The following is a 9,507-nucleotide window of genomic DNA, read 5'->3' on the forward strand; positions in this document are numbered from 1 at the left end:
AACATAATTGTTTAATGGCTGTTATTCTACGATAGTTGTATATTTTCTTTTCGTATAATTATCGTATTAACCAATGCTAATACATATCAAATAGTTGCAAGCCTGATAACAATGGTAATAAAATGGTTAATGCATCAGCTGATTAAATTGTCACTTTCTTGCACTGAAGCGAAACATGAAATATTTAAAGAATTAATAAATTATAGCAACAAGATTATAGAAAAGTGTAATTGTGTATTGTGTAAACAATAGGTTAAAAATTAAAATGAATAATTCACACGCAAAGTCTTCGCGAGTCTTCGCATTTTCATCTTCTATTAGAGTGCTCTACAAAGCCGAAATATAGACAGCTGGAGACTTGCATTAACGTTTGTACGTGACCTTTGTATGTACATACATAAATGCATCCCAACAAGAGTCAAATCTCCACTAGTCTGGAGAAACTGCCTTTTTGCATGGAGCAGCAAAACTTTTACCTGAAACTATTTCAACTACCTAAGAATGCGATTTAAATACACAAATATATGCCTGTGTAAATGTATCTAGACATATGTATGTATATCTGTGCATAGATTTGGCCGTGAGTGCAACGTAAAGAATGGCTTTCTGCACAGATCATTTCACAAATGCACTTCCACGTATTTTTTCCCTATTAACAAGGTCAAATGTTAAGACATTAGTGAAACAATTATCGACTTAGTCGAAAAGGTCCGTTTAAAAGATATTTATTAATATAAATATGAAAAACAATACATATTTTTGTAGGAGAAAATAGAGTCTGGATACAAGACTACGTAGAAATATAACTACATACAGTAGAACTTCCCTAACTCGAACACCATATTTTACAAAAATAAACTTCGAGAGACTTCAAGCTCTAGAGTCTGGATACAAGACTATGTAGAAATATAAGTATATGTATAAAAAAATATACATAAAAAGCACATGTTTAAAAATTATTATTTTAGAATGAGACCAGGAAAATACAAGCTACATATGTATGCATGTAATCTCAAACTTTAAATGTTTATCAGTTTGACTCAAATTTTTTGTTTGAAATGTGTATTTTGAAATGTTAAAAAAATAGTCGAGAAAAGTTTTGTAGCATATATCTAGGCCTTTGACCATATTTTCTAGAAGAATATATAACTTCCAAAATCATAGGAAGTTTAAGAAAGAAAATTTGTCGGACAGTTAAATTTATATTCATTCTGTTCCATTAATACTCGATGGAAGTCTGTAAGCGGTTAAGAAGTTGAAGTATACGGGCTCTTCTTTAACCCTTTCACGGACACACGAAATTTAGTAAATGTTATCAGAATGACACATGCATTTATTTGGCTTATAAAACCGATAATTGAATTCCGATTTCAGTTTTGGATTTATGGTTTATTGAATATTTAATTTTTACTCAAAACAAAAAAATTATAATATGTCGACATACACCGACGTGACCTAGTTAGGGATTTTGATTTGTTATAAGGACATAGGTCGGATACGCTCGACGTCTGAAAGAGCCGACATGTCCTATTTCAATTTTTTCTATGTCGGCATATGCCGACGTGTCCCAATTTAAGCCATTCGTTGTGTCGGATTATGCCGACGTGTCCGCGAAAGGGTTAAGGAGAACCAAAGAAAATTATTAAAAGAGAAGCATAATAAGCAGAGAAAAAGAAAAGTTGAGTGATCATGAAACTTCTCATATATCACATTAAACCAGTTTCAAGCTGCTCACAATGTTGTACGGCATATTCAGGACTCATTTAAATGCTTTATTTATATCACCCAGAGCAATTGATTTTGATAAAATTATTAGAAAGAAAGAGGTTAATAATTGGGTAAAATGAAATATTCTTTTTAATGCAGAACTACAGTCTATTATTGTAGGGGCAAAATACATTCCACAAATAATTTTAAAATTCGAAATTACAGTTGAACTTCCATAGCTCGAACTCTTGAATTGGCAATAGAAGTCAAATTTCCTTCAATAAATCGAAGCTTATGAAAAATTGTATATTTTAATGAAAATTTCTATAACTCGGAATTTTTTTCTGAATTATGATGACTCGTGTTAGGGAAGTTAAAATTTTGAAAATTATTGAATTAAAAGATCTCTTTTAAACCACTACAAACTACATTGGAAGCTAAAAATTTTAATTAATTTTTAATTTTTTTTAACAATTTTTCTGTCTAGCACTTAATAAGCCTTAGGCTTCCAAGTCTATATATAATTTATATTAAATGAATTAATTTCTTTGAATTAAATGTAAAAATTATGTATCGATCACTAATAAGGATTAAATCGATTTTCCAAGCTATTTTATGTTAATTTATACACTTGACAGCACATAGTACACACATACATATGTAGGTATGTGGATACATACATACACCGAAAATAGCACTGCAGTATGCACCAAAGAAATTTTGATCCTAAAATTGCGCAAATGCTCAACTGGAGAAAGCTACATGTAGACACACTCAAATCTACATGTGTATGCATTTGTATGTATGTATGTATTTTGTAATATAAACATTAATAAAAATAATAATCCATTTGCATAAATACATTGTTAAAGTTACATTTGTATGTATGTATGCACGCGCATAGCTTTGTGGGTTATTTGACAATGACAGTGTACATTCACCACAAACTTACAAATGTACATACATACAAACATGTGTACATGACAAACAGACTCGCATGATGAAAATGGTACGCGGAAAAATCAAAATGGCTGCCATCGCACCGGTGGCAGACAATTTACAAATGGCTGCCGTTTCCATTGTCTGTCTCCGGCACTGGCCGAATTTCAAAAACACAACAAAAAACACATGAAGGTCTCTCGCCAATTTCCCCGTATTTCTTATGAACTTCTATTTTAAGATCAGATTTACGAAGTGAAACTTTATGAAGTTTCCTCTTCGCGTCTATTGAGCAAGTAGCAGACACACATACATACGCGCTCAAGCATTCATATTATGTATGCTTGTATGCTTTTAAGTGTATATGTGTATGTTATATGCTTATGTGTGTGTGTATATCTGCATACGCTTTGCAAGTGCAGTCGTCATAATGTGCACTTATGTAACGCTGATTTGAAAATAATTTCGAACATTAAGTACCGCCGTTTTCAACTAATTAACTTGTTTCTTCTCTCAAAACATGAGACAAGCTCAAAAAACAAGTGTTTATTAAAAAAAAATAGAAACATTGCTTAGAACATGGCACAAAACGGAGCACAAAAACAAAACAGAAAAAAATTAAGAATGTCACACTTTAATGTTTGCACTGGATTTATAATTTTACATACACACATACATACAGTATGCACATGCGTTCTGTTATCCATGAGTTTTACTCATGATACTGTTTTATTGTGGGATTCACTGTCTCTATGAACATTCGGTTGTGTGCTGCTCCATGCATTCTCGCTGGCGTTGTTCGTCAATAAGTCACAAAACTTACGAAATCACATACAAACAGACACACAAACGTACATATGTACATAAATATGTTTGTATGCATGTTTGTTTAAATATTTATGCATAATGCACATATTTTATCTTGTTGTTGTTGTTGTTGTTATTATTATTTTTTACATGCATACACTACACAATTTAAGTTCTCATTTCACCCACACTAATGCATATTAATTTAGCTCATTGCACAAATACACTGTCGCATAGAAAATGCAAATATTTACATATCTACATACATACAAATGTACATATGTATATACATGTGCAAATGTAGCAATTAGAGAAAAAGTACAGCTCCCCGCTTCAAATACATATGCAATTATATATCTATATGTCTGTATGCATACATAAAATCCACATAGGTCATCATTTACATACACTCACGCAAGCACATATGTACATACATAAATATGTATAGTATGGTATGCCACATAGAAAAAAACCTATTGGCACACCCAATAATTCAATTTGAAGTGATCATGTTTTATTTGCGCACAGACATTTTTTCGTATGCTTTCAGCCTGAGGCTTTTACTTATTATTTTTCATATTTTTTTTACTTCACATATGTAAGTTAATATCTACTATGTGTGTATACATGTGTCATTTTTAAAATCTGCACTGCAAAAATCTGAATTCCATGTTCGCCAGCTGCATTCACAAGCGCACACACGTACACAATTTCATAAAGTTAAACATACATATATTTGTATGTATGTCTCTAGCACAACTTTTTTGTTTTAAATATGCCGTTTTCCATGGATTTCACGAAATTTTGCTATAGCTTTGCACTTTCCAAAACACTAAACACACACACAAATTCATTCGGAAAAATCAACTTTCCAAATCAAATTACAACAAAAATACAATAAACTTTATTTAATTTGTAAAGAAATTTACTTTTTTATGTTTTTAGCTCCTTTTTTTTGTATCCATTAAAAGTGTATGAAGTAAGTTTTTCCAACGCCCGTTGCGGAGCTGCGACTCCAAAACGCTTTTAATCATGCACGACGTCGCTTCAACTGTAAAAGTTCGCCATGCCAGCACGAGCTTCCATCTTCGATTCCATCTTCGAAAAACTCAATACACTGTCAAGTGGCAAGTGTGTGCGTGTTGGTGTGCGAGAGAAAATGCACGCACACATGCAAACACCTGTTCAGCGCGCGGTGCTCGCTCTCACCAACAATTTAACTTGACTTACTTGAAAGCGTTTTGTGTTAATACATATGTATGTATCTATGTAAAGAGTTTCGTAAAGAGGAAAAGGAAAAGCAAAGTGCGCGGCGTATGCGGGCGCTAAGGTGCTAAGCAACGAAATAATTTATTTTGTTATTGTTAACATTAACATTTACATATGTACGTGTATGTCGTGTAGTGACATATGCACGTACATTAGCGTTTGATGACAGGTCCATATTTACATTACATACATATATATCTACATATATCTATATATTTTACAAAACTCTGCAACATTTGAGGCATACTTAATGCTCGTATTGAATTACTTTAAGTAAACTTTATTGAAAATATATTGATATTTTGTTATTGTTATTTGCTTTATCAATTTTTCTAGCATCAGCAAATATTCCAAACACAGTGGAACTGGAGTTAGAGAGACTTCGAATTATATTTTTATTATTTACTTCTTATAATTTTTTTTTAAATACGTTAAAACATGTATTCTTCAATTTTGTTTGTTGCACTTTGCTATTGTTTGGCTCTTGACGTCTGTATCTCATGTCTGTATCCATAAGCGTAATATCATATTTTTTGTTCGCCTCCATACGACTCCTTTAAAATTGTTCCTTGATAGTAAAATTTTATATTTTGTATTATGCCCTGTTCAAAAAGTTCGATTTATGGAAGGAAATTTGTATGAAATTTGACATCTATTGCCAATTCAAGTGTTCGAGTTATGGAGATCTTCGAGTTATAGAAGATCGAGTTATGGAAGTTCCATGTATTTTAACTGTATTGTATCGAGTAGATACCAGAAAACTTAAGAGGGTTTGTTTAAACAAATTAAAAAATTATGTTTTTAAATATTTTGTTTAAAACATTTAAGAAACTAATATTTTGAAATTAATTTTTTAATGGTATTGAATGGGATCAGCTGATAAAACGAATTATTGAAGGAATTATATATGTATGTTTATTTTTAAGTATTTCAAAAATGAATTTGCATTTAATATATAAAATCTATAAAAGTCTTTATAACTTTTAGTAAAGATAAACAACAATTATGAAATTCAGTGCTCTTTGTTACTAAATTGAAAGAGTCACAAATGAAAATCACAATCTGAAGAATCGATTGGTTGTGCGTTATAGGTTATAATTGCTTGAATTGTAGGTTAGGAAAAGGATATGTTAATCATAAGATGAGCGCGCACGCAGGATTTCCCTTCACTGGGTAGGCCAATTTGCTTAGAAACCAATAATGATAAATATAGAGACTCCGACATTTTCGTCCAGTTATTTTTTGGAGTGCGTTCGACTAAAATATATATTGTGTGGCGATCAAGAAGGAAAGGAGCTATAACAATTTGACAGTTCGACAGAGGGCGAGTCGCAAACTGGCCTCTCGAAGTGACATACATAGGTCCACACGACTATTTCGACTAATAATCTAGCGAAATTCAAACAAACCAACTGTGTATTCTACAGCTAGGCGCATGCGATCGATATTTATGCCCTTTGCTACGACTGAAACAAAGAGCGTCAGTTGGCGCCGACGCAATACAGTGCTCATGGTTTGAAAGTCAAATGAACTACAGGCGCATTTCGATCATACCCGTAAACCATTTAATTGTTATTTTCCCATCTAAATCATATTAAAGTTATAAATAAATTTATTAAACTGACGCCTGTGGCTTTGTTAGAGACTCGATCAAGTTTCCCTCCAAATTTGTTGCATTTTTTTCGTAATCAAATATTTATCTATTTTTTCTTTATCGAACTGATAAGTTTAATGATTTTATGAGCGTTATGTTTTGAAAATACTTCAAGCACTTGAATAAGAAGAGAAACAAAATAAGCTTGACATTGAAATAGCCAAGATAAAAATTTAATGTACCTATCTGACTACATAGATTAAGAATCAATTGGTCAAGAATAGTATATGCATATGTAGGTTCATAATAAAATGACTTGACAAATTGAACTAATTATTTTAAGACAATAAGATAAATGCCACAAAGATAACGAAGTTTATGCAAATACTTTCATCTAAAAAGAAGTTTATATTTTTAAAACTATTATATCAGTCGTTGTATTATTTTTATATCGACTAGGCGGTAGAACTTGGTGAATTAAAACTTAAACTATTTTTTAACCTGCCAGTATAGAGTTCAACAAACGAGTATCACCCTTATTTTTTTGTCGTCGCTGCCACCCCTCTTACTCCATTTACAAACCAAAAATATGGAAGCTATCTATACCGAGTTGAGTACGTGATTGTCCACACGAATAGTTCTGCTATTTGGGATGTCGATATAGTGTCAAAATAGTTCTGCTATTTGGGATACATGTTACATAAGACAAATAGAGGGTCCGAAAAGATTTTAAACCGCTTTTTAGAAAAAAATTTAAGGAGGAGCTTTCGGCAAAAGTTATTGTTTTTAACTTTGAATGATTTTTATAAAAACTAAATTCTCAATTATTTAAAAGGAAAAAGTCAAAACGCTATTAATATTAGCAACTCTCCACAAAATTATTATTTTTTTGTAGCGACAGCCATTATTCCCTATCGAATTGTCAGTACTAAATCGTTCCTCCCTACATTAATTTCATAAACTCTTATAAGAAAACTAGAAAATTCAATATTTAAGTCACATACCACGACATTCAAAATTTTGTATTAAATACCTTAAATCATATAAAATCTTGAGATCAATACGAACTAGCTTAAAAAAAATTAAAGATTTTTGCATACATTTAAAACTTGATATTTTAAACATTTTCGCGACTCTGCTATTTGCGAAAACGTAACTGTTTTTGGTGTCACGCGGTACCGGCATTCAATTATTAACTAATACCGTTGCTAAACTGGAATATATCAATGGGTTGCTACTTAGAAAAACATACAACTTAATACGTATATACATATGTATATTTGCACTAACATGTATATATTATATGTACATATTAAAAAAAAAATACTAAAAATTAATAAAAAAAAGTTTAAATTTAAAAGAAAACTTTCAAAACTTACTTTTTATGCACGCTCTCTTCTCTCTCTCTAGTTCACTTGCGCAGAGCTGCATCAGGTAATGCTGTTGTGGTTCTAGTGTTGCGTTGCACTTCTTAAGCTGCCAAACTTGCGTACATGTTGTTTGTTTTTGTTGTTACAATATGCTCATAAAGGTATGCATTTCTTATTCACCCCTCACTGACTGACTGTCACACTTTCTGTACGACCTTAACGCCAACTGTTTTTCTTATTCGTTTGTTTTTGTTGCTTGATATATACGATTTTTCGTCAACTTCTTGTTCCAATACACTACTCGTCGAATACATACAAAGCGCGAATTTCACAGTTACTTATGTTAGAGAAAAATCGTTTCACACAACAGTTAGTTAATTTGTGTTTTTTGCTTTTGTTATTAAATATTTTTTTTTTTTTGTAAATTTTTCTTAGTTTTTCTTTACTTTATGATTTTCGAACACACGCACACACATGGAAATAGCGAACACGCGCCTTAATACGTGCATACATAAGTACGTTTATACGTTTATTGTATGTGTTGTATGCATGTAAGTATTTTCAATATTTTTCTTTTTTTAAATTTTTTCTTTTGTATTTTTATTTTTGTAACGAACGTGCAATTTGCTCTTTTCGCGTTTAACAACTTTTTCTTTTAGTACGTTTTTGTTGTAGCGTGTGTTTCTATGTTGTTTGTTTGTTTTGTATGCCTTGTATGTATGTGTGTATATATATGTATATATGTAACAATATATTGTTGGTGTTGCTGTAGTTACTTAAAAGTAAAAATGTATAAGCAACTATCGTCCACCCGCTGGACCGACCGTATTCCTGAGAGCTTGTATTGTTACTGCCGCGACCAGCTGAGCACAAACGCGATGGAAGTCTCCTCAAATGAATCGAATGCGTCAACACAAATCGGCAAATGTTGCTCATTGAGTGTTGTGCCCCTCAAAGCCAGAAAGCACAAAACACGATATTAATACATTTGTAATAGCAACAGCAACAACTACATTACATTATTGTTATACGTGTTGTATGTGTACCTTTGAGCCACCCCAATAGGTAGCGGTAGTAGCGGCGCCTACCACCAACTCAGCACTCAAAAATGTGCGCTCTCACGCTTTTACGCTCTGGCTGATTTGTAAAGTTGAAAAGATTTTTTGTGTGTGTGTATGTGTGTGTGTGTGTGTGTATAAATATCCCCAAAACTATGAATAATAAATTGTTGTTTGTATGCATATACATAAGTATGTATGTGAGGGAGAATGTATGACGAACATATTGATCGTCAAAAGCTACGAAGTCTCTTTTAGATTTTTAATAGAAATCTCACACCCACATTGGAGCGAAAAATTAATGAAAAACCTACAGCCGACATAAGTGAGCACATATTTACATATGTATATATGTGTGTATATATACTGGGTTGTAATTGTATGTATGTATGTATGTAAAAAGTAATTTTACAAGCATATATACATATGTAATTATATGAGTTGATATGTGCTGGTTTATTAATGTATCGGCGAGTTGGACATGTACGCACACATACAAACAAACACATACAAAGGCAAACATTTACATAAACACGAACACACACTCCCGTGCTCGTACTCGTGCTTAGCATGTTCTTATAACTTTGAAAGTTTCACCATTACTCGTGCATTACTTGAGGGGTGGAGTATGTAAATATGTACGAGTATGTAGTTATACATAATATATTATGTAGATCAACGCAGGCATTATAAAAATATATTTTATTGCGTTGCTGTCGGCTGTTACAGGTTCAACTGGCTATAATTTCACAAGTAAACTTAT

At 32.0% G+C, this 9,507-nt stretch overlaps 1 protein-coding gene across 4 annotated transcripts in view; it reads right to left on the reverse strand.

The window, feature by feature from the left end:
- Nucleotides 1–8,552, reverse strand: part of LOC105214508 (longitudinals lacking protein, isoforms F/I/K/T) — a 76,183-nt gene extending 67,631 nt beyond the window's left edge. Inside the window, exon 1 of one of the 4 annotated variants that reach the window (XM_011187984.3) lies at nt 7,696–8,552. The gene's annotated coding sequence lies outside the window, so the exon portion shown is untranslated. Of the gene's footprint in view, nt 1–4,382; nt 4,531–7,695 lie in introns of those variants that run through there. The other 3 variants (XM_011187987.3, XM_011187986.3, XM_011187989.3) reach the window with 3 other exon arrangements.
- Nucleotides 8,553–9,507: the final 955 nt, after the last annotated feature.

The sequence above is a fragment of the Zeugodacus cucurbitae genome, chromosome 6 (assembly GCF_028554725.1).
Source record: "Zeugodacus cucurbitae isolate PBARC_wt_2022May chromosome 6, idZeuCucr1.2, whole genome shotgun sequence".
NCBI lineage: Eukaryota > Metazoa > Arthropoda > Insecta > Diptera > Tephritidae > Zeugodacus > Zeugodacus cucurbitae.